General features: G+C 41.4%; 1 protein-coding gene across 2 annotated transcripts in view; it reads right to left on the bottom strand.

The window, feature by feature from the left end:
• Positions 1 to 23825, bottom strand: part of LDLRAD2 (low density lipoprotein receptor class A domain containing 2) — a 790445-nt gene that overhangs the window by 21489 nt on the left and 745131 nt on the right. The gene's annotated exons all lie outside the window — the stretch shown is intronic.

Below are 23825 nucleotides of genomic sequence, written 5' to 3'. Positions count from 1 at the left end.
AAGAATGGCAAAAAATAGTTTCAAGATATATCTGGCAGGGCAAGAAGCCAAGGATTCAGTTTAAGTTATTAACAGATGCGAGAGAAAGAGATGGCTTCACCCTGCCAGACTTGAAACTATATTATGAAGCATCATGCCTCTGTTGGTTAAAGGAATGGATTAAATTAGTGAATGGAGAGTTGTTAGATTTAGAAGGATTTGATAATAGATTCGGGTGGCATGCATATCTGTGGTATGAAAAGAAAAAAATTCATATAGGATTTGAAAACCACATCTTCCGAAGATCATTGATAGAGGTGTGGGAGAGGTATAAAAATTGGTTGGAACCAAGACTCCCCCATTGGCTTTCACCATTGGAAGTGATGAGTGTGAAAAAGATTAACATGAGGGGGAGGGGGATAACTTATGGAGAATTGATAATAAGAGGGGGGGGGGAAATGGAAAATGAAGACTTATGAAGAGGTGAAAGAATTTGTTTATGATTGGTTGCACTACTACCAGATTAGTGAAATGTTTAAAAAAGACTGTAAAATGTGTGGATATGAAGGAAAAGAATCAAAATTTCAAATAGAGGTATTGAATAATGAGTATAAAAATTTGTCTAAAATGTATAGAATGTTGTTGGAATGGCATACAAAAGATGAAGAGGTGAAATCAGTAATGATACATTGGGCCAGAGACTTTGGTTATAATATACAATATGATGATTGGACGAAATTATGGAATGAAAGGTTAAAATTTACGGCGTGTACCGCGTTGAAGGAAAATGTAATGAAAATGGTATATAGATGGTACATAACACCAGTTAAATTAGGTAAAATGTATAAAACATGTAACAAGTGTTGGAAATGTAAAGAAAAAGAAGGAACTTTCTATCATATGTGGTGGGAATGCAAAATGGTGAAAGGATTCTGGGAAACGATATATAAGGAATTGAAAAAGATGTTGAGATATACATTTGTTAGAAAACCAGAAGCCTTCTTACTAGGATTGGGAGGTAATGAAATTAATAGAAAAGATTGTAAACTTTTCCAATACGCTGTAACAGCTGCAAGAATACTTCTGGTGCAAAGATGGAAGCAGGAAGAAATCCCAAGTGTGGAAGAATGGAGAATGAAACTGACTGAATATGCGGAATTGGATAAACTGACTGGGAAGATCGATAGCAGAAAGACCAAAAGTTTATCGAGGACTGGGGGAAATATACAGGTTATCTGAAAAGCATATGTGATGCACAGACAACGCTTGTTGGTTTTGAAGAGTCTCTGTGAAAAATTAAGAAATATTGTAAAAAACAAAGTAGGAGAAAGGAAGAGGAATGGTTAAACTTAACTGGCGGAAGTAGATTTTTTGTGAAAAATTCCCTAAGCCCCGGGGTCACAATTTCAGAAAAAAATCTGACTTTCGGCAATTCACTCAAAAATGGTGCCCAACGGTTGCAAATGCTCCCCTGAATGGTTTGGTGGTCGAAACAGAAGGCTTTTTATCACAGGACAAGAAATCAGACCTCAACAACTTAACCGCTAAGCCCCGGGGTCACAATTTCAGGAAAAATGTGACTGTAATGGGAATTGGGGTTGCTTGTGCGTAAATTCCAAACTGCTCCAAGTTGGTTGTATGGCTGAAAATTTCCCTGGTTTGACAGCCCTAACAGCGCGACTGTCTCAGTCACTGGCAGAATCCGTCAGTGGGCGTTTCCTGAACTTCTTCCAACATAAGAATTCCTTGACAGCAAGTCTCCGCCTAGCTTCTCTGCGCGGAAGCCTTCTGCGCAGAGTAGGCGTGCCAAGTGGAGGTCCTGCGCTCTCCCCACTGATCTCACTGGAAGAGTCTCGGAGACTTCCCTCCGAAGTACTCTCAGCCTCTCCTTTCTTCCTGGTGTCACCTTGGTTTCCTTCCCCAGCGGAAACTCTCTCTCTCTCTCCTTGCTAGTTCCCTCTCCGGCATCATTGGGGAGCCTTACCTCTCCTCTCGGCTCCGATGGCAGTTCCCTGACAGTGACTTTCGGCAATTCACACAAAAATGGTACCCAACGGTTGCAAATGCTCCCCTAAAAGGTTTGGCGGTCAAAACAGAGGGCTTTTTATCACAGGACAAGAAATCAGAGCTCGACAAATTAACCGGCGGAAAATATTTTTGTGAAAAATCCCTAAGCCCCGGGGTCACAATTTAATTAAAAATCCAAATTTCGGCAATTCACTCAAAAATGGTGCCCAACAGTTGCAAATGATCCCCTGAAAGGTTTGGCAGTTGAAAAACAAGGCTTTTTATCACAGGAGAAGTAATCAGACCTCAACAACTTAACTGGCGGAAGAAGATTTTTTTGAAAAAAAACCCTAAGCCCCAGGGTCACAATTTCATCAAAAATCTGACCTTCGGCAATTCACTCAAAAATGGTGCCCAACGGTTGCAAATGCTCCCCTGAAAGGTTTGGCGGTCGAAAAAGAAGGCATTTTTTCATAGGACAAGAAATCAGACCTCGACAACTTAACCGGCAGAAGAAGATATTTTTGAAAAAAACCTAAGCCCCGGGGTCACAATTTCAGAAAAAATGTGACTTTCGGCAATTCACTCAAAAATTGTGCCCAACGGTGGCGAATGCTCCCCTGAAAGGTTTGGCGGTCGAAAAAGAAGGCTTTTTATCACAAGACAGAAAATCCTTAAACCGGCAGAAAAATATTTTTTTTTGAAAAAATCCCTTAGCCCCGGGGTCACATTTTCTGAAAAAATCTGGCTTTTGGCAATTGAGCCAAAAATGGTGCCATTCGGTTGCGAATGCTCCCGTGAGATGTTTGGCGGTCGAAACAAAGGGCTTTTTATCACTCGACAAGAAATCAGCCCTCGACAACTTAACCGGCGGAAGAAGATTTTTTTGAAAAAATCCCTAAGCCCTGGGGACAAAATTTCATCAAAAATCTGACTTTCGGCAATTCACTCAAAAATGGTGCCCAACGGTTGCCAATGCTACCCTGAAAGGTTTGGCGATCAAAACAGAGGCTTTTTATCACAGGACAAGAAATCACACCTCCACAACTTAACCAGCGGAAAAATATTTTTTTGAAAAGATCCCTAAGCCCCGGGGTCACAATTTCAGAAAAAATCTGACTTTCGGCAATTCACTCAAAAATGGTGCCCAACAAATGCAAATGCTCCCCTGAAAGGTTTGGCGATCGAAACAGAGGCTTTTTATCACAGGACAAGAAATCAGACCAATACAACTTAACCGGCGGAAGAAGATTTTTTTGAAAAAAACCCTAAGCCCCGGGATCACAATTTCAGCAAAAATCTGTCTTTCGGCAATTCACTCAAAAATGGTGCCAAACGGTTGCAAATGCTCCCCTGAAAGGTTTGGCGGTCGAAACAGAAGGCTTTTTATCACAGGAAAAGAAATCAGACCTCGACAACTTACCTGGCAGAAAAACATTGTTTTGAAAAAATCCCTAAGCCCCGGGGTCACAATTTCATCAAAAAATCTGACTTTCGGCAATTCACTCAAAAATGTTGCCAAATGGGCGCAAATGCTCCCCTTCAAACTTTGGTGGTCAAAACAGAAGGCTTTTTATCACAGGACAGGAAATCCTTAACCGGCAGGAAAAGATTTTTTTGAAAAAATCCCTAAGCCCCGGGGTCACAATTTCATCAAAAATCTGACTTTTGTCAATTCACTCAAAAATGGTGCCAAACGGTTGCAAATGCTCCCCTGAAAGGTTTGGCGGTCGAAACAGAAGGCTTTTTATCACAGGAAAAGAAATCAGACCTCTACAACTTAACCGGCGGAAGAAGGTTTTTTTTTTGAAAAAATCCCTTAGCCCCGGGGTCACAATTTCAGAAAAATTCTGACTTTCGGCAATTCACTCAAAAATGGTTGCAAACGGTTGCGAATGCTCCCGTGAGATGTTTGGCGCTCGAAAGAGAAGGCTTTTTATCACAGGACAAGAAATCAGACCTCCACAAGAAGATTTTTTTGAAAAAATCCCTTAGCCCCGGGTTCACAATTTCTAAAAAAATCTAACTTTCAGCAATTCACTCAAAAATGGTGCCCAACAGTTGCAAATGCTCCCCTGAAAGGTTTGGCGGTCGAAACAGAAGGCTTTTTATCACAGGAAAAGAAATCAGCCCTCGACAACTTAACTGGCAGAAAAACATTTTTTTGAAAAAATCCCTAAGCCCCGGGGTCACAATTTCATCAAAAAATCTGACTTTCGGCAATTCACTCAAAAATGGTGCCAAACGGTTGCAAATGCTCCCCTGAAAGGTTTGGCGGTCGAAACAGAAGGCTTTTTATCACAGGAAAAGAAATCAGCCCTCGACAACTTAACTGGCAGGAAAAGATTTTTTTGAAAAAATCCCTAAGCCCCGGGGTCACAATTTCAGAAAAAAACTGACTTATGGCAATTGACTCAAAAATGGTTCCAAACGCTTGCAAATGCTCCCCTGAAATGTTTGGCGGTCGAAACAGAAGGCTTTTTATCACAGGAAAAGAAATCAGACCTCGACAACTTAACTGGCGTAAGAACATTTTTTTGAAAAAATCCCTAAGCCCCGGGGTCACAATTTCATCAAAAAATCTGACTTTCGGCAATTCACTCAAAAATGTTGCCAAATGGGCGCAAATGCTCCCCTTCAAACTTTGGTGGTCAAAACAGAAGGCTTTTTATCACAGGACAGGAAATCCTTAACCGGCAGGAAAAGATTTTTTTGAAAAAATCCCTAAGCCCCGGGGTCACAATTTCATCAAAAATCTGACTTTTGTCAATTCACTCAAAAATGGTGCCAAACGGTTGCAAATGCTCCCCTGAAAGGTTTGGCGGTCGAAACAGAAGGCTTTTTATCACAGGAAAAGAAATCAGACCTCTACAACTTAACCGGCGGAAGAAGGTTTTTTTGAAAAAATCCCTTAGCCCCGGGGTCACAATTTCAGAAAAATTCTGACTTTCGGCAATTCACTCAAAAATGGTTGCAAACGGTTGCGAATGCTCCCGTGAGATGTTTGGCGCTCGAAAGAGAAGGCTTTTTATCACAGGACAAGAAATCAGACCTCCACAAGAAGATTTTTTTGAAAAAATCCCTTAGCCCCGGGGTCACAATTTCTAAAAAAATCTAACTTTCAGCAATTCACTCAAAAATGGTGCCCAACAGTTGCAAATGCTCCCCTGAAAGGTTTGGCGGTCGAAACAGAAGGCTTTTTATCACAGGAAAAGAAATCAGCCCTTGACAACTTAACTGGCAGGAAAAGATTTTTTTGAAAAAATCCCTAAGCCCCGGGGTCACAATTTCAGAAAAAAACTGACTTATGGCAATTGACTCAAAAATGGTTCCAAACGCTTGCAAATGCTCCCCTGAAATGTTTGGCGATCGTAACAGAAGTCTTTTTATCACAGGACAAGAAATCAGCCCTCGACAACTTAACTGGCGGAAAAATATTTTTTTGAAAAAATCCCTAAGCCCCAGGATCACAATTTCAGAAAATATCTAACTTTTGGCAATTCACTCCAAAATGGTGCCCAACGCTTGCAAATGCTCCCCTGAAAGGTTTGGCGGTCGAAACGGAAGGCTTTTTATCACAGGACAAGAAATCAGCCCTCGACAACTTAACTGGCAGAAAAACATTTTTTTGAAAAAATCCCTAAGCCCCGGGGTCACAATTTCATCAAAAAATCTGACTTTCGGCAATTCACTCAAAAATGGTGCCAAATGGTTGCAAATGCTCCCCTTAAAAGTTTGGTGGTCAAAACAGAAGGCTTTTTATCACAGGACAAGAAATCAGACCTCGACAACTTAACTGGCGGAAGAAGATTTTTTTGAAAAAATCCCTAAGCCCCGGGCTCACAATTTCATCAAAAATCTGACTTTTGTCAATTCACTCAAAAATGGTTCCAAACGCTTGCAAATGCTCCCCTGAAATGTTTGGCGGTCGAAACAGAAGGCTTTTTATCACAGGAAAAGAAATCAGACCTCGACAACTTAACTGGCGTAAGAACATTTTTTTGAAAAAATCCCTAAGCCCCGGGGTCACAATTTCAGAAAAAATCTGACTTTCGGCAATTGACTCAAAAATGGATCCAAACGGTTGCAAATGCTCCCGTGAGATGTTTGGCGCTCGAAAGAGAAGGCTTTTTATCACAGGACAAGAAATCAGACCTTGACAACTTAACTGGCGGAAGAAGAGTTTTTTGAAAAAATCCCTAAGCCCCGGGCTCACAATTTCATCAAAAATCTGACTTTCGGCAATTCACTCAAAAATGGTGCCCAACGGTTGCAAATGCTCCCCTGAAAGGTTTGGCGGTCGAAACAGAAGGCTTTTTATCACAGGACAAGAAATCAGCCCTCGACAACTTAACTGGCAGAAAAACATTTTTTTGAAAAAATCCCTAAGCCCCGGGGTCACAATTTCATCAAAAAATCTGACTTTCAGCAATTCACTCAAAAATGGTGCCAAATGGTTGCAAATGCTCCCCTTAAAAGTTTGGTGGTCAAAACAGAAGGCTTTTTATCACAGGACAGGAAATCCTTAACCGGCAGGAAGAAGATTTTTTTGAAAAAATCCCTAAGCCCCGGGCTCACAATTTCAGCAAAAATCTGACTTTTGTCAATTCACTCAAAAATGGTGCCAAACGGTTGCAAATGCTCCCCTGAAAGGTTTGGCGGTCAAAAGAGAAGGCTTTTTATCACAGGAAAAGAAATCAGCCCTCGACAACTTAACTGGCAGAATAACATTTTTTTGAAAAAATCCCTAAGCCCCGGGCTCACAATTTCATCAAAAATCTGACTTTCGGCAATTCACTCAAAAATGGTGCCCAACGGTTGCCAATGCTACCCTGAAAGGTTTGACGATCGAAACAGAGGCTTTTTATCACAGGACAAGAAATCAGACCTCCACAACTGAACCGGCGGAAGAAGATTTTTTTGAAAACAAACCCTAAGCCCCAGGGTCACAATTTCATCAAAAATCTGACTTTCGGCAATTCACTCAAAAATGGTGCCCAACAGTTGCAAATGCTCCCCTGAAAGGTTTGGCGGTCGAAAAAGAAGGCTTTTTATCACAGGAGAAGAAATCAGCCCTCGACAACTTAACTGGCGGAAGAACATTTTTTTGAAAAAATCCCTAAGCCCCGGGGTCACAATTTCAGAAAAAAACTGACTTTCGGCAATTGACTCAAAAATGGTTCCAAACGCTTGCAAATGCTCCCCTGAAAGCTTTGGCGATCGTAACAGAAGTCTTTTTATCACAGGAGAAGAAATCAGACCTCGACAACTTAACTGGCGGAAGAACATTTTTTTGAAAAAATCCCTAAGCCCCGGGGTCACAATTTCAGAAAAAAACTGACTTTCGGCAATTGACTCAAAAATGGTTCCAAACGGTTGCAAATGCTCCCCTGAAAGGTTTGGCGATCGTAACAGAAGTCTTTTTATCACAGGACAAGAAATCAGACCTCGACAACTTAACTGGCGGAAAAATATTTTTTTGAAAAAATCCCTAAGCCCCAGGATCACAATTTCAGAAAATATCTAACTTTCGGCAATTCACTCCAAAATGGTGCCCAACGGTCGCAAATGGTCCCTGAAAGGTTTGGCGATCGAAAGAGAAGGCTTTTTTATCACAGGACAAGAAATCAGACCTCAACAACTTAACTGGCAGAAAAATATTTTTTTGAAAAAATCCCTAAGCCCCGGGGGTCACAATTTCAGAAAAAATCTGACTTTCGGCAATTGACTCAAAAATGGATCCAAACGGTTGCAAATGCTCCCGTGAGATGTTTGGCGGTCGAAAAAGAAGGCTTTTTATCACAGGACAAGAAATCAGACCTCAACAACTTAACCGGCGGAAAAATATTTTTTTGAAAAAATCCCTAAGCCCCAGGGTCACAATTTCAGAAAAATTCTGACTTTCGGCAATTCACTCAAAAATGGTTCCAAACGGTTGCGAATGCTCCCGTGAGATGTTTGGCGCTCGAAAGAGAAGGCTTTTTATCACAGGACAAGAAATCAGACCTCGATAACTTAACCGGCCGAAGAAGATTTTTGTGAAGAAAACCCTAAGCACCGGGGTCACAATTTCATCAAAAATCTGACTTTCGGCAATTCACTCAAAAATGGTGCCCAACGGTTGCAAATGCTCCCCTGAAAGGTTTGGCGATCGAAACAGAGGCTTTTTATCACAGGACAAGAAATCAGACCTCCACAAGAAGATTTTTTTGAAAAAATCCCTTAGCCCCGGGGTCACAATTTCTAAAAAAATCTAACTTTCAGCAATTCACTCAAAAATGGTGCCCAACAGTTGCAAATGCTCCCCTGAAAGGTTTGGCGGTCGATACAGAAGGCTTTTTATCACAGGAGGAGAAATCAGACCTCGACAACTTAACCGGCAGAAAAACATTTTTTTGAAAAAATCCCTAAGTCCCGGGGTCACAATTTCAGCAAAAATCTGTCTTTCGGCAATTCACTCAAAAATGGTGCCAAACGGTTGCAAATGCTCCCCTTCAAACTTTGGTGGTCAAAACAGAAGGCTTTTTATCACAGGACAGGAAATCCTTAACTGGCAGAAAAACATTTTTTGGAAAAAATCCCTAAGCCCCGGGGTAACAATATCATCAAAAAATCTGACTTTCGGCAATTCACTCAAAAATGGTGCCAAATGGGCGCAAATGCTCCCCTTCAAACTTTGGTGGTCAGAACAGAAGGCTTTTTATCACAGGACAGGAAATCCTTAACCGGCAGGAAAAGATTTTTTTGAAAAAATCCCTAAGCCCCGGGGTCACAATTTCAGAGAAAAACTGACTTTCGGCAATTGACTCAAAAATGGTTCCAAACGCTTGCAAATGCTCCCCTGAAAGGTTTGGCGATCGTAACAGAAGTCTTTTTATCACAGGAGAAGAAATCAGACCTCGACAACTTAACTGGCGGAAGAACATTTTTTTGAAAAAATCCCTAAGCCCCAGGATCACAATTTCAGAAAATATCTAACTTTCGGCAATTCACTCCAAAATGGTGCCCAACGGTCGCAAATGGTCCCTGAAAGGTTTGGCGAGCGAAAGAGAAGGCTTTTTATCACAGGACAAGAAATCAGACCTCAATAACTTAACTGGCAGAAAAATATTTTTTTGAAAAAATCCCTAAGCCCCAGGATCACAATTTCAGAAAAAATCTGACTTTCGGCAATTGACTCAAAAATGGTGCCCAACGGTTGCCAATGCTACCCTGAAAGGTTTGGCGATCGAAACAGAGGCTTTTTATCACAGGACAAGAAATCAGACCTCCACAACTGAACCGGCGGAAGAAGATTTTTTTGAAAAAATCCCTAAGCCCCAGGATCACAATTTCAGAAAATATCTAACTTTCGGCAATTCACTCCAAAATGGTGCCCAACGGTTGTAAATGCTCCCCTGAAAGGTTTGGCGATCGAAAGAGAAGGCTTTTTATCACAGGACAAGAAATCAGACCTCAACAACTTAACTGGCAGAAAAATATTTTTTTTGAAAAAATCCCTAAGCCCCGGGGTCACAATTTCAGAAAAAATCTGACTTTCGGCAATTGACTCAAAAATGGATCCAAACGGTTGCAAATGCTCCCGTGAGATGTTTGGCGGTCGAAAAAGAAGGGTTTTTATCACAGGACAAGAAATCAGACCTCAACAACTTAACCGGAGGAAAAATATTTTTTTGAAAAAATCCCTAAGCCCCGGGGTCACAATTTCAGAAAAATTCTGACTTTCGGCAATTCACTCAAAAATGGTTCCAAATGGTTGCGAATGCTCCCGTGAGATGTTTGGCGCTCAAAAGAGAAGGCTTTTTATCACAGGACAAGAAATCAGACCTCGACAACTTAACCGGCCGAAGAAGATTTTTGTGAAGAAAACCCTAAGCCCCGGGGTCACAATTTCATCAAAAATCTGACTTTCGGCAATTCACTCAAAAATGGTGCCCAACGGTTGCAAATGCTCCCCTGAAAGGTTTGGCGATCGAAACAGAGGCTTTTTATCACAGGACAAGAAATCAGACCTCCACAACTTCACCGGCGGAAGAAGATTTTTTTGAAAAAAAACCCTAAGCCCCAGGGTCACAATTTCATCAAAGTCTGACTTTCGGCAATTCACTCAAAAATGGTGCCCAACAGTTGCAAATGCTCCCCTGAAAGGTTTGGCGGTCGAAAAAGAAGGCTTTTTAGCACAGGATAAGAAATCAGACCTCCACAACTGAACCGGCGGAAGAAGATTTTTTTGGAAAATAACCCTAAGCCCCAGGCTCACAATTTCATCAAAAATCTGACTTTCGGCAATTCACTCAAAAATGGTGCCCAACGGTTGCCAATGCTACCCTGAAAGGTTTGGCGATCGATACAGAGGCTTTTTATCACAGGACAAGAAATCAGACCTCCACAACTGAACCGGCGGAAGAAGATTTTTTTGAAAAAAAAACCTAAGCCCCAGGGTCACAATTTCATCAAAGTCTGACTTTCGGCAATTCACTCAAAAATGGTGCCCAACAGTTGCAAATGCTCCCCTGAAAGGTTTGGCGGTCGAAAAAGAAGGCTTTTTATCACAGGAAAAGAAATCAGCCCTCGACAACTTAACTGGCGGAAAAACATTTTTTTGAAAAAATCCCTAAGCCCCGGGCTCACTATTTCAGATGAAAACTGACTTTCGGCAATTCACTCAAAAATGGTTCCAAACGGTTGCAAATGCTCCCCTGAAAGGTTTGGCGATCAAAACAGAGGCTTTTTATCACAGGACAAGAAATCAGACCTCCACAACTTAACCGGCGGAAGAAGATTTTTTTGAAAAAATCCCTTAGCCCCGGGGTCACAATTTCAGCAAAAATCGGTCTTTCGGCAATTCACTCAAAAATGGTGCCAAACGGTTGCAAATGCTCCCCTGAAAGGTTTGGCGGTCGAAAGAGAAGGCTTTTTATCACAGGAAAAGAAATCAGACCTCGACAACTTAACTGACAGAAAAACATTTTTTTGAAAAAATCCCTAAGCCCCGGGGTCACAATTTCATCAAAAAATCTGACTTTCGGCAATTCACTCAAAAATGGTGCCAAACGGTTGCAAATGCTCCCCTTCAAACTTTGGTGGTCAAAACAGAAGGCTTTTTATCACAGGACAGGAAATCCTTAACCGGCAGGAAAAGATTTTTTTGAAAAAATCCCTAAGCCCCGGGCTCACAATTTCATCAAAAATCTGACTTTTGTCAATTCACTCAAAAATGGTGCCAAACGGTTGCAAATGCTCCCCTGAAAGGTTTGGCGATCGAAAGAGAAGGCTTTTTAGCATAGGACAAGAAATCAGACCTCCACAACTGAACCGGCGGAAGAAGAGTTTTTTGAAAAAATCCCTAAGCCATGGGGACACAATTTCTGAAAAAATCTAACTTTCGGCAATACACTCAAAAATGGTGCCCAAAAGATGCAAATGCTCCCCTGAAAGGTTTGGCGATCGAAACAGAGGCTTTTTATCACAGGAGAAGAAATCAGACCTCCACAACTTAACTGGCGGAAGAACATTTTTTTGAAAAAATCCCTAAGCCCCGGGGTCACAATTTCAGAAAAAAACTGACTTTCAGCAATTGACTCAAAAATGGTTCCAAACGGTTGCAAATGCTCCCCTGAAAGGTTTGGCGATCGTAACAGAAGTCTTTTTATCACAGGACAAGAAATCAGACCTCGACAACTTAACTGGCGGAAAAATATTTTTTGAAAAAATCCCTAAGCCCCAGGATCACAATTTCAGAAAATATCTAACTTTCGGCAATTCACTCCAAAATGGTGCCCAACGGTTGCAAATGCTCCCCTGAAAGGTTTGCCGGTCGAAAAAGAAGGCTTTTAATCACAGGACAAGAAAACAGACCTCAACAACTTAACCGGCGGAAGAAGAGTTTTTTGAAAAAATCCCTAAGCCCTGGGGACACAATTTCTGAAAAAATCTAACTTTCGGCAATTCACTCAAAAATGGTGCCCAACAGATGCAAATGCTCCCCTGAAAGGTTTGGCGATCGAAACAGAGGCTTTTTATCACAGGACAAGAAATCAGACCAATACAACTTAACCGGCGGAAGAAGATTTTTTTGAAAAAAAACCCTAAGCCCCGGGGTCACAATTTCAGAAAAAATCTGACTTTCGGCAATTGACTCAAAAATGGTTCCAAACGGTTGCAAATGCTCCCCTGAAAGGTTTGGCGATCGTAACAGAAGTCTTTTTATCACAGGACAAGAAATCAGACCTCGACAACTTAACTGGCGGAAAAATATTTTTTTGAAAAAATCCCTAAGCCCCGGGTTCACAATTTCAGAAAAAATCTGACTTTCGGCAATTGACTCAAAAATGGATCCAAACGGTTCCAAATGCTCCCCTGAAAGGTTTGGCGATCGAAAGAGAAGGCTTTTTAGCATAGGACAAGAAATGAGACCTCAACAACCTAACCGGTGGAAGAAGAGTTTTTTGAAAAAATCCCTAAGCCCCGGGGTCACAATTTCAGAAAAAAACTGACTTTCGGCAATTGACTCAAAAATGGTTCCAAACGGTTGCAAATGCTCCCCTGAAAGGTTTGGCGATCGAAAGAGAAGGCTTTTTAGCATAGGACAAGAAATCAGACCTCCACAACTGAACCGGCGGAAGAAGAGTTTTTTGAAAAAATCCCTAAGCCATGGGGACACAATTTCTGAAAAAATCTAACTTTCGGCAATACACTCAAAAATGGTGCCCAAAAGATGCAAATGCTCCCCTGAAAGGTTTGGCGATCGAAACAGAGGCTTTTTATCACAGGACAAGAAATCAGACCTCAACAACTTAACTGGCAGAAAAATATTTTTTTGAAAAAATCCCTAAGCCCCAGGATCACAATTTCAGAAAATATCTAACTTTCGGCAATTCACTCCAAAATGGTGCCCAACGGTCGCAAATGGTCCCCTGAAAGGTTTGGCGATCGAAAGAGAAGGCTTTTTATCACAGGACAAGAAATCAGACCTCAACAACTTAACTGGCAGAAAAATATTTTTTTGAAAAAATCCCTAAGCCCCGGGCTCACAATTTCAGAAAAAATCTGACTTTCGGCAATTGACTCAAAAATGGATCCAAACGGTTGCAAATGCTCCCATGAAAGGTTTGGCGGTCGAAAAAGAAAGCTTTTTATCACAGGACAAGAAATCAGACCTCAGCAACTTAACCGGCGGAAAAATATTTTTTTGAAAAAATCCCTAAGCTCCGGGGTCACAATTTCAGAAAAATTCTGACTTTCGGCAATTCACTCAAAAATGGTTCCACACGGTTGCGAATGCTCCCGTGAGATGTTTTGCGCTCCAAAGAGAAGGCTTTTTATCACAGGACAAGAAATCAGACCTCGACAACTTAACCGGCCAAAGAAGATTTTCGTGAAGAAAACCCTAAGCCCCGGGGTCACAATTTCATCAAAAAATCTGACTTTCGGCAATTCACTCAAAAATGGTGCCAAATGGTTGCAAATGCTCCCCTTAAAACTTTGGTGGTGAAAACAGAAGGCTTTTTATCACAGGACAGGAAATCCTTAACCGGCAGGAAAAGATTTTTTTGAAAAAATCCCTAATCCCCGGGCTCACAATTTCATCAAAAATCTGACTTTCGGCAATTCACTCAAAAATGGTGCCCAACGGTTGCCAATGCTACCCGGAAAGGTTTGGCGATCGAAACAGAGGCTTTTTATCACAGGACAAGAAATCAGACCTCCACAACTGAACCGGCGGAAGAAGATTTTTTTGAAAAAAAACCCTAAGCCCCAGGGTCACAATTTCATCAGAAATCTGACTTTCGGCAATTCACTCAAAAATGGTGTCCAACAGTTGCAAATGCTCCCCTGAAAGGTTTGGCGTTCGAAAAAGAAGGCTTTTTATCACAGGAGAAGAAATCAGACCTCCACAACTTAACTGGCAGAAAAACATTTTTTTGAAAAAATCCCTAAGCCCCGGGGTCACAATTTCATCAAAAAATCTGACTTTCGGCAATTCACTCAAAAATGGTGCCAAATGGGCGCAAATGCTCCCCTTCAAACTTTGGTGGTCAAAACAGAAGGCTTTTTATCACAGGACAGGAAATCCTTAACCGGCAGGAAAAGATTTTTTTTGAAAAAATCCCTAAGCCCCAGGCTCACAATTTCATCAAAAATCTGACTTTCGGCAATTCAGTCAAAAATGGTGCCAAACGGTTGCAAATGCTCCCCTGAAAGGTTTGGCGGTCGAAACAGAAGGCTTTTTATCACAGGAAAAGAAATCAGCCCTCGACAACTTAACTGGCAGAAAAACATTTTTTTGAAAAAATCCCTAAGCCCCGAGGTCACAATTTCATCAAAAAATCTGACTTTTGGCAATTCACTCAAAAATGGTGTCAAATGGTTGCAAATGCTCCCCTTAAAAGTTTGGTGGTCAAAACAGAAGGCTTTTTATCACAGGACAGGAAATCCTTAACCGGCAGGAAAAGATTTTTTTGAAAAAATCCCTAAGCCCCGGGGTCACAATTTCATCAAAAAATCGGACTTTCGGCAATTCACTCCAAAATGCTGTCCAACGGTTGCAAATGCTCCCCTGAAAGGTTTGCCGGTCGAAAAATAAGGCTTTTAATCACAGGACAAGAAATCAGACCTCAACAACTTAACCGGCGGAAAAATATTTTTTTGAAAAAATCCCTAAGCCCCGGGGTCACAATTTCAGAAAAAATCTGACTTTCGGCAATTCACTCAAAAATGGTTCCAAACGGTTGCAAATGCTCCCCTGAAAGGTTTGGCGATCGTAACAGAAGTCTTTTTATCACAGGACAAGAAATCAGACCTCGACAACTTAACTGGCGGAAAAATATTTTTTTGAAAAAATCCCTAAGCCCCGGGGTCACTATTTCAGCAAAAATCGATCTTTCGGCAATTCACTCAAAAATGGTGCCAAACGGTTGCAAATGCTCCCCTGAAAGGTTTGGCGGTCGAAAGAGAAGGCTTTTTATCACAGGAAAAGAAATCAGACCTCGACAACTTAACTGGCAGAAAAACATTTTTTTGAAAAAATCCCTAAGCCCCGGGGTCACAATTTCATCAAAAAATCTGACTTTCGGCAATTCACTCAAAAATGGTGCCAAATGGGCGCAAATGCTCCCCTTCAAACTTTGGTGGTCAAAACAGAAGGCTTTTTATCACAGGACAGGAAATCCTTAACCGGCAGGAAAAGATTTTTTTGAAAAAATCCCTAAGCCCCGGGCTCACAATTTCATCAAAAATCTGACTTTTGTCAATTCACTCAAAAATGGTGCCAAACGGTTGCAAATGCTCCCCTGAAAGGTTTGGCGGTCGAAACAGAAGGCTTTTTATCACAGGACAAGAAATCAGACCTCAACAACTTAACCGGCGGAAAAATATTTTTTTGAAAAAATCCCTAAGCCCCGGGGTCACAATTTCATCAAAAAATCTTACTTTTGTCAATTCACTCAAAAATGGTGCCAAACGGTTGCAAATGCTCCCCTGAAAGGTTTGGCGATCGTAACAGAAGTCTTTTTATCACAGGACAAGAAATCAGACCTCGACAACTTAACAGGCGGAAAAATATTTTTTTGAAAAAATCCCTAAGCCCCGGGGTCACAATTTCAGAAAATATCTAACTTTCGGCAATTCACTCAAAAATGGTGCCCAACAGATGCAAATGCTCCCCTGAAAGGTTTGGCGATCGAAACAGAGGCTTTTTATCACAGGAGAAGAAATCAGACCTCCACAACTTAACCGGCGGAAAAATATTTTTTTTAAAATATCCCTAAGCCCCGGGGTCACAATTTCATCAAAAAATCTGACTTTTGTCAATTCACTCAAAAATGGTGCCAAACGGTTGCAAATGCTCCCCTGAAAGGTTTGGCGATCGAAAGAGAAGGCTTTTTAGCATAGGACAAGAAATCAGACCTCCACAACTGAACCGGCGGAAGAAGAGTTTTTTGAAAAAATCCCTAAGCCATGGGGACACAATTTCTGAAAAAATCTAACTTTCGGCAATACACTCAAAAATGGTGCCCAAAAGATGCAAATGCTCCCCTGAAAGGTTTGGCGATCGAAACAGAGGCTTTTTATCACAGGAGAAGAAATCAGACCTCCACAACTTAACTGGCGGAAGAACATTTTTTTGAAAAAATCCCTAAGCCCCGGGGTCACAATTTCAGAAAAAAACTGACTTTCGGCAATTGACTCAAAAATGGTTCCAAACGGTTGCAAATGCTCCCCTGAAAGGTTTGGCGATCGTAACAGAAGTCTTTTTATCACAGGACAAGAAATCAGACCTCGACAACTTAACTGGCGGAAAAATATTTTTTTGAAAAAATCCCTAAGCCCCAGGATCACAATGTCAGAAAATATCTAACTTTCGGCAATTCACTCCAAAATGGTGCCCAACGGTTGCAAATGCTCCCCTGAAAGGTTTGACGGTCGAAAAAGAAGGCTTTTAATCACAGGACAAGAAAACAGACCTCAACAACTTAACCGGCGGAAGAAGAGTTTTTTGAAAAAATCCCTAAGCCCTGGGGACACATTTTTTGAAAAAATCTAACTTTCGGCAATTCACTCAAAAATGGTGCCCAACAGATGCAAATGCTCCCCTGAAAGGTTTGGCGATCGAAACAGAGGCTTTTTATCACAGGACAAGAAATCAGACCAATACAACTTAACCGGCGGAAGAAGATTTTTTTGAAAAAAAACCCTAAGCCCCGGGGTCACAATTTCAGAAAAAATCTGACTTTCGGCAATTGACTCAAAAATGGTTCCAAACGGTTGCAAATGCTCCCCTGAAAGGTTTGGCGATCGTAACAGAAGTCTTTTTATCACAGGACAAGAAATCAGACCTCAACAACCTAACCGGTGGAAGAAGAGTTTTTTGAAAAAATCCCTAAGCCCCGGGGTCACAATTTCAGAAAAAAACTGACTTTCGGCAATTGACTCAAAATTGGTTCCAAACGGTTGCAAATGCTCCCCTGAAAGGTTTGGCGATCGAAAGAGAAGGCTTTTTATCACAGGACAAGAAATCAGACCTCAACAACTTAACTGGCAGAAAAATATTTTTTTGAAAAAATCCCTAAGCCCCGGGCTCACAATTTCAGAAAAAATCTGACTTTCGGCAATTGACTCAAAAATGGATCCAAACGGTTGCAAATGCTCCCCTGAAAGGTTTGGCGGTCGAAAAGAAAGCTTTTTATCACAGGACAAGAAATCAGACCTCAGCAACTTAACCGGCGGAAAAATATTTTTTTGAAAAAATCCCTAAGCTCCGGGGTCACAATTTCAGAAAAATTCTGACTTTCGGCAATTCACTCAAAAATGGTTCCACACGGTTGCGAATGCTCCCGTGAGATGTTTTGCGCTCCAAAGAGAAGGCTTTTTATCACAGGACAAGAAATCAGACCTCGACAACTTAACCGGCCAAAGAAGATTTTCGTGAAGAAAACCCTAAGCCCCGGGGTCACAATTTCATCAAAAAATCTGACTTTCGGCAATTCACTCAAAAATGGTGCCAAATGGTTGCAAATGCTCCCCTTAAAACTTTGGTGGTGAAAACAGAAGGCTTTTTATCACAGGACAGGAAATCCTTAACCGGCAGGAAAAGATTTTTTTGAAAAAATCCCTAATCCCCGGGCTCACAATTTCATCAAAAATCTGACTTTCGGCAATTCACTCAAAAATGGTGCCCAACGGTTGCCAATGCTACCCTGAAAGGTTTGGCGATCGAAACAGAGGCTTTTTATCACAGGACAAGAAATCAGACCTCCACAACTGAACCGGCGGAAGAAGATTTTTTTGAAAAAATCCCTAAGCCCCAGGATCACAATTTCAGAAAATATCTAACTTTCGGCAATTGACTCAAAAATGGTGCCCAACGGTTGCAAATGCTCCCCTGAAAGGTTTGGCGGTCGAAAGAGAAGGCTTTATATCACAGGAAAAGAAATCAGACCTCGACAACTTAACTGGCAGAAAAACATTTTTTTGAAAAAATCCCTAAGCCCCGGGGTCACAATTTCATCAAAAAATCTGACTTTCGGCAATTCACTCAAAAATGGTGCCAAATGGGCGCAAATGCTCCCCTTCAAACTTTGGTGGTCAAAACAGAAGGCTTTTTATCACAGGACAGGAAATCCTTAACCGGCAGGAAAAGATTTTTTTTGAAAAAATCCCTAAGCCCCAGGCTCACAATTTCATCAAAAATCTGACTTTCGGCAATTCAGTCAAAAATGGTGCCAAACGGTTGCAAATGCTCCCCTGAAAGGTTTGGCGGTCGAAACAGAAGGCTTTTTATCACAGGAAAAGAAATCAGCCCTCGACAACTTAACTGGCAGGAAAAGATTTTTTTGAAAAAATCCCTAAGCCCCGGGGTCACAATTTCAGAAAAAAACTGACTTATGGCAATTGACTCAAAAATGGTTCCAAACGCTTGAAAATGCTCCCCTGAAATGTTTGGCGATCGTAACAGAAGTCTTTTTATCACAGGACAAGAAATCAGACCTCGACAACTTAACTGGCGGAAAAATATTTTTTTGAAAAAATCCCTAAGCCCCAGGATCACAATTTCAGAAAATATCTAACTTTCGGCAATTCACTCCAAAATGGTGCCCAACGCTTGCAAATGCTCCCCTGAAAGGTTTGGCGGTCGAAACAGAAGGCTTTTTTATCACAGGACAAGAAATCAGCCCTCGACAACTTAACTGGCAGAAAAACATTTTTTTGAAAAAATCCCTAAGCCCCGGGGTCACAATTTCATCAAAAAATCTGACTTTCGGCAATTCACTCAAAAATGTTGCCAAATGGGCGCAAATGCTCCCCTTCAAACTTTGGTGGTCAAAACAGAAGGCTTTTTATCACAGGACAGGAAATCCTTAACCGGCAGGAAAAGATTTTTTTGAAAAAATCCCTAAGCCCCGGGGTCACAATTTCATCAAAAATCTGACTTTTGTCAATTCACTCAAAAATGGTGCCAAACGGTTGCAAATGCTCCCCTGAAAGGTTTGGCGGTCGAAACAGAAGGCTTTTTATCACAGGAAAAGAAATCAGACCTCTACAACTTAACCGGCGGAAGAAGGTTTTTTTGAAAAAATCCCTTAGCCCCGGGGTCACAATTTCAGAAAAATTCTGACTTTCGGCAATTCACTCAAAAATGGTTGCAAACGGTTGCGAATGCTCCCGTGAGATGTTTGGCGCTCGAAAGAGAAGGCTTTTTATCACAGGACAAGAAATCAGACCTCCACAAGAAGATTTTTTTGAAAAAATCCCTTAGCCCCGGGGTCACAATTTCTAAAAAAATCTAACTTTCAGCAATTCACTCAAAAATGGTGCCCAACAGTTGCAAATGCTCCCCTGAAAGGTTTGGCGGTCGAAACAGAAGGCTTTTTATCACAGGAAAAGAAATCAGCCCTTGACAACTTAACTGGCAGGAAAAGATTTTTTTGAAAAAATCCCTAAGCCCCGGGGTCACAATTTCAGAAAAAAACTGACTTATGGCAATTGACTCAAAAATGGTTCCAAACGCTTGCAAATGCTCCCCTGAAATGTTTGGCGATCGTAACAGAAGTCTTTTTATCACAGGACAAGAAATCAGCCCTCGACAACTTAACTGGCGGAAAAATATTTTTTTGAAAAAATCCCTAAGCCCCAGGATCACAATTTCAGAAAATATCTAACTTTTGGCAATTCACTCCAAAATGGTGCCCAACGCTTGCAAATGCTCCCCTGAAAGGTTTGGCGGTCGAAACGGAAGGCTTTTTATCACAGGACAAGAAATCAGCCCTCGACAACTTAACTGGCAGAAAAACATTTTTTTGAAAAAATCCCTAAGCCCCGGGGTCACAATTTCATCAAAAAATCTGACTTTCGGCAATTCACTCAAAAATGGTGCCAAATGGTTGCAAATGCTCCCCTTAAAAGTTTGGTGGTCAAAACAGAAGGCTTTTTATCACAGGACAAGAAATCAGACCTCGACAACTTAACTGGCGGAAGAAGATTTTTTTGAAAAAATCCCTAAGCCCCGGGCTCACAATTTCATCAAAAATCTGACTTTTGTCAATTCACTCAAAAATGGTTCCAAACGCTTGCAAATGCTCCCCTGAAATGTTTGGCGGTCGAAACAGAAGGCTTTTTATCACAGGAAAAGAAATCAGACCTCGACAACTTAACTGGCGTAAGAACATTTTTTTGAAAAAATCCCTAAGCCCCGGGGTCACAATTTCAGAAAAAATCTGACTTTCGGCAATTGACTCAAAAATGGATCCAAACGGTTGCAAATGCTCCCGTGAGATGTTTGGCGCTCGAAAGAGAAGGCTTTTTATCACAGGACAAGAAATCAGACCTCGACAACTTAACTGGCGGAAGAAGAGTTTTTTGAAAAAATCCCTAAGCCCCGGGCTCACAATTTCATCAAAAATCTGACTTTCGGCAATTCACTCAAAAATGGTGCCCAACGGTTGCAAATGCTCCCCTGAAAGGTTTGGCGGTCGAAACAGAAGGCTTTTTATCACAGGACAAGAAATCAGCCCTCGACAACTTAACTGGCAGAAAAACATTTTTTTGAAAAAATCCCTAAGCCCCGGGGTCACAATTTCATCAAAAAATCTGACTTTCAGCAATTCACTCAAAAATGGTGCCAAATGGTTGCAAATGCTCCCCTTAAAAGTTTGGTGGTCAAAACAGAAGGCTTTTTATCACAGGACAGGAAATCCTTAACCGGCAGGAAGAAGATTTTTTTGAAAAAATCCCTAAGCCCCGGGCTCACAATTTCAGCAAAAATCTGACTTTTGTCAATTCACTCAAAAATGGTGCCAAACGGTTGCAAATGCTCCCGTGAGATGTTTGGCGGTCGAAAAAGAAGGCTTTTTATCACAGGAGAAGAAATCAGCCCTCGACAACTTAACTGGCGGAAGAACATTTTTTTGAAAAAATCCCTAAGCCCCGGGGTCACAATTTCAGAAAAAAACTGACTTTCGGCAATTGACTCAAAAATGGTTCCAAACGCTTGCAAATGCTCCCGTGAGATGTTTGGCGGTCGAAAAAGAAGGCTTTTTATCACAGGACAAGAAATCAGACCTCAACAACTTAACCGGCGGAAAAATATTTTTTTGAAAAAATCCCTAAGCCCCAGGGTCACAATTTCAGAAAAATTCTGACTTTCGGCAATTCACTCAAAAATGGTTCCAAACGGTTGCGAATGCTCCCGTGAGATGTTTGGCGCTCGAAAGAGAAGGCTTTTTATCACAGGACAAGAAATCAGACCTCGATAACTTAACCGTCCGAAGAAGATTTTTGTGAAGAAAACCCTAAGCACCGGGGTCACAATTTCATCAAAAATCTGACTTTCGGCAATTCACTCAAAAATGGTGCCCAACGGTTGCAAATGCTCCCCTGAAAGGTTTGGCGATCGAAACAGAGGCTTTTTATCACAGGACAAGAAATCAGACCTCCACAAGAAGATTTTTTTGAAAAAATCCCTTAGCCCCGGGGTCACAATTTCTAAAAAAATCTAACTTTCAGCAATTCACTCAAAAATGGTGCCCAACAGTTGCAAATGCTCCCCTGAAAGGTTTGGCGGTCGATACAGAAGGCTTTTTATCACAGGAGGAGAAATCAGACCTCGACAACTTAACCGGCAGAAAAACATTTTTTTGAAAAAATCCCTAAGTCCCGGGGTCACAATTTCAGCAAAAATCTGTCTTTCGGCAATTCACTCAAAAATGGTGCCAAACGGTTGCAAATGCTCCCCTTCAAACTTTGGTGGTCAAAACAGAAGGCTTTTTATCACAGGACAGGAAATCCTTAACTGGCAGAAAAACATTTTTTGGAAAAAATCCCTAAGCCCCGGGGTCACAATATCATCAAAAAATCTGACTTTCGGCAATTCACTCAAAAATGGTGCCAAATGGGCGCAAATGCTCCCCTTCAAACTTTGGTGGTCAGAACAGAAGGCTTTTTATCACAGGACAGGAAATCCTTAACCGGCAGGAAAAGATTTTTTTGAAAAAATCCCTAAGCCCCGGGGTCACAATTTCAGAGAAAAACTGACTTTCGGCAATTGACTCAAAAATGGTTCCAAACGCTTGCAAATGCTCCCCTGAAAGGTTTGGCGATCGTAACAGAAGTCTTTTTATCACAGGAGAAGAAATCAGACCTCGACAACTTAACTGGCGGAAGAACATTTTTTTGAAAAAATCCCTAAGCCCCAGGATCACAATTTCAGAAAATATCTAACTTTCGGCAATTCACTCCAAAATGGTGCCCAACGGTCGCAAATGGTCCCTGAAAGGTTTGGCGATCGAAAGAGAAGGCTTTTTATCACAGGACAAGAAATCAGACCTCAATAACTTAACTGGCAGAAAAATATTTTTTTGAAAAAATCCCTAAGCCCCAGGATCACAATTTCAGAAAAAATCTGACTTTCGGCAATTGACTCAAAAATGGTGCCCAACGGTTGCCAATGCTACCCTGAAAGGTTTGGCGATCGAAACAGAGGCTTTTTATCACAGGACAAGAAATCAGACCTCCACAACTGAACCGGCGGAAGAAGATTTTTTTGAAAAAATCCCTAAGCCCCAGGATCACAATTTCAGAAAATATCTAACTTTCGGCAATTCACTCCAAAATGGTGCCCAACGGTTGTAAATGCTCCCCTGAAAGGTTTGGCGATCGAAAGAGAAGGCTTTTTATCACAGGACAAGAAATCAGACCTCAACAACTTAACTGGCAGAAAAATATTTTTTTTGAAAAAATCCCTAAGCCCCGGGGTCACAATTTCAGAAAAAATCTGACTTTCGGCAATTGACTCAAAAATGGATCCAAACGGTTGCAAATGCTCCCCTGAAAGGTTTGGCGGTCGAAAAAGAAGGGTTTTTATCACAGGACAAGAAATCAGACCTCAACAACTTAACCGGAGGAAAAATATTTTTTTGAAAAAATCCCTAAGCCCCGGGGTCACAATTTCAGAAAAATTCTGACTTTCGGCAATTCACTCAAAAATGGTTCCAAATGGTTGCGAATGCTCCCGTGAGATGTTTGGCGCTCAAAAGAGAAGGCTTTTTATCACAGGACAAGAAATCAGACCTCGACAACTTAACCGGCCGAAGAAGATTTTTGTGAAGAAAACCCTAAGCCCCGGGGTCACAATTTCATCAAAAATCTGACTTTCGGCAATTCACTCAAAAATGGTGCCCAACGGTTGCAAATGCTCCCCTGAAAGGTTTGGCGATCGAAACAGAGGCTTTTTATCACAGGACAAGAAATCAGACCTCCACAACTTCACCGGCGGAAGAAGATTTTTTTTGAAAAAAAACCCTAAGCCCCAGGGTCACAATTTCATCAAAGTCTGACTTTCGGCAATTCACTCAAAAATGGTGCCCAACAGTTGCAAATGCTCCCCTGAAAGGTTTGGCGGTCGAAAAAGAAGGCTTTTTAGCACAGGATAAGAAATCAGACCTCCACAACTGAACCGGCGGAAGAAGATTTTTTTGGAAAATAACCCTAAGCCCCAGGCTCACAATTTCATCAAAAATCTGACTTTCGGCAATTCACTCAAAAATGGTGCCCAACGGTTGCCAATGCTACCCTGAAAGGTTTGGCGGTCGAAAAAGAAGGCTTTTTATCACAGGAAAAGAAATCAGCCCTCGACAACTTAACTGGCGGAAAAACATTTTTTTGAAAAAATCCCTAAGCCCCGGGCTCACTATTTCAGATGAAAACTGACTTTCGGCAATTCACTCAAAAATGGTTCCAAACGGTTGCAAATGCTCCCCTGAAAGGTTTGGCGATCAAAACAGAGGCTTTTTATCACAGGACAAGAAATCAGACCTCCACAACTTAACCGGCGGAAGAAGATT

The sequence above is a fragment of the Podarcis cretensis genome (genome assembly GCF_951804945.1).
Source record: "Podarcis cretensis genome assembly, chromosome: 8".
Classification (NCBI taxonomy): Eukaryota; Metazoa; Chordata; class Lepidosauria; order Squamata; family Lacertidae; genus Podarcis; species Podarcis cretensis.
This window is presented reverse-complemented; position numbering and strand designations above follow the sequence as displayed.